At 40.1% G+C, this 2,516-nt stretch overlaps 1 long non-coding RNA gene across 1 annotated transcript in view; it reads left to right on the forward strand.

Annotated features, from left to right (window-relative positions):
* LOC105540572 overlaps positions 1-2,260 on the forward strand; it is a 423,715-nt gene extending 421,455 nt beyond the window's left edge. Inside the window, exon 4 of the long non-coding RNA XR_001006210.1 lies at positions 2,097-2,260. This is a non-coding gene — a long non-coding RNA (uncharacterized LOC105540572). The remainder of the gene's footprint in view (positions 1-2,096) is intronic.
* Positions 2,261-2,516: the final 256 nt, after the last annotated feature.

The raw sequence follows: 2,516 nt of genomic DNA on the forward strand, positions 1-2,516 counted from the left end.
TTTCCCCTTTTTGTTATCTAACCCTGGATTCCTTTACTTCATACTTTTTATTATAGTAAAGCAGGGACTGAGAGTTGAGGGAATGACAGGAAATAATGGCATGGAAGCAAAGGCAGAAAATCTGAAAAAGACATGATGAAAGTAACAATGAGATTTCAGTATTAGCCTGTAAGCAGAGTCATCCCAATACATGCCACACATATTCTTTAGGGTATCTCCTAGAAATAGTTTTGGGGCTTTTGTTTGCTAACTTCACAAATATACCTAACATTCATCTTTTGCATCACACTACAGGCTATACCAATCCTTTTCCTAAACCCAACACTAGAAGACATTCATCTAGTCAGTATTTCATAGTTGTCAAAAATACAGGAGATGGAATGCTTTTGGTTCAAACCAGGCTCAGCCACTTATCAACTGAGTGGCCATGAGAAGGTTTACTTAACCTTACTGTCTGCTTATTCATTCATTCAATGAATATTTATTGAGCTCCACCTTCGTTCAAGGTTATCAGTGAAGTGAGGTGCTGGAGACACAGCAGGATACCAGAGATAGAATTTCTTGCATGCATGGAGTTTACATTTTATTGGGGGATGAGAGATAATAAACAGATAGACATGTAATACATCAAAAAGACTTTTACATCTAGAGAAAAAGGGATGAGATATGTGGTATGAGTTTATAATTTTAAGCAGGGTAATTTTACAAGGGTCCTCACTGGAAAGGTAACATTTGGGCAAAGACATGAAACAGTGAGGAGAAAAGTTTCCCAGGTAGAGGGAATGATGAGTTCAAAGGCTCCTGATAGAGTCAGGGGTGTGTTAGAGCAGCAGCATGGCTAGAGAGGAAGAAATGAGAGGGAGAAGGGTAGATGATGAGGATGGTGGTAAGAAAGATGCATCAAACATCAAGCAGGATCTTTTTGGCCATTGTAACAACTTTAACTTTGAGTCTGAGTGAGGTGGAAGGTTTTGAGCAGGGGAGTGTCATTCTCTTACATGGGCCTGGTGGAGAATACCAGCCCTAGTTTGGGAAAGCCTGCTGTGCAACCTTGCAGATGGTTAATGATGTCTTGCGCCAGCATGGCAGTAAAAGATGTGGTAAAAAATGGTCAGCTGCTGGATTTATTCTGAAGATAGCGCCACCAGAATGTGCTGATGAAATGGACAATGTGAGGTAGATAGGCAAGACAGGCATCAAAGTTTACTTGGAGGGTTTAGGCCTGACCAACTGGGTGAATAAAATTGCCACTGACTGAGAAGGTATACACTTAGAAGAAGGAGGGCTTTAGTATTTTCCAGGTGGGAGCTGGTGGTGGTGGTGGTGAAGTCATGACCTCAGTTGGGTCATGTTATATCTGATATGCCTATTGGAATCCCAAGTAGAGTTGTTGAAGAGTCAGTTGATTGAGTTTAGAGTTCAGGGAAATATCTGGGCCTGGAGACAAATCTCAGAGTTTTCAGAGTATAACTGGTATCTCAAGCTGTGGACCTGGAAGATGTACCTGGTGAGAAAGTGTGTATAGAGAAGAGGCTCAGGACTGAACCCTAAGATCTCCTTATGTTGGAAACTGGGAGGATGAAAAGATGCAACAGAGGTAGTCAAGATGGAGTGGCCAGTGGTAGCGGTAAGATTGGTACCTTAGAAGTCAAGTGAGGGAGGTATTTCAAGGTGGAGTGATGCACTGGTGCCTGGTCTTACTTTTATGATAGACCAGTGTTAAACACATTGTTTTCGTATACTAAAGATTTGCTTGACACACAGATTGAACTGTGCCACAGATAATGAATCATCATGGAAAATCACTTTTGCTCTCCCATCCTCAGTTTCCCTGTAAGTTAAATGAGCAAATTTGATTTGATAAGTCCTAAAATACCTTCTAGCCTTGATACACTATGAATTTTCTTTTTGTATGATTCTTTAATTCAGTCAGGACTGAATCCATTCAGGCATTATGCAATTTTATGACAAACAGAATTTAAAATATCTTTTGTTTAGTCTCTCCAAACCAAATGGCCTTTAATTTAATATCACTCTGTCTTGTTTTTGCTTTTGTTTTTCTTTATGGACACTGTCTTTCTCTGGTGATTTTGTAGACTTGGAAGAAACCTCCATCCTCAGGGACTTGGAGAAGGCTATACTGGAACCTGTGTGAAGGCTGAGACAACTGTCCCTTTTGTGGTGGCCTGAGGGGATTTTCTTAATCCCAATGTTGCCCTGTAATTTATGTCCATGATTCAAGAAGATTAGGACTGCTAAGGTATGGGTTTGTGACTTTATTATTTTCTAAGACAAATGTGATACATTTAAAGACACTTATCTATATTCACAGCCTTTCTCCTCCCCCTTTCCCTAACCTTCTTCTTCTCTTTACTTTGTCTCTTAAAGGAAAGATCTTTTCTATCTTGAAAAGATCCCACCACTTATGGGAAGTGTTACCACAGGTAAAGATACAATGGTAGAAACTGAAGGAAGCCTGAATTGACTCTATAATAAACAGGGTGGTCAGAGGGCAA

Source organism: Mandrillus leucophaeus, unplaced genomic scaffold (genome assembly GCF_000951045.1).
Source record: "Mandrillus leucophaeus isolate KB7577 unplaced genomic scaffold, Mleu.le_1.0 Scaffold222, whole genome shotgun sequence".
In the NCBI taxonomy this organism is placed as follows: Eukaryota; Metazoa; Chordata; class Mammalia; order Primates; family Cercopithecidae; genus Mandrillus; species Mandrillus leucophaeus.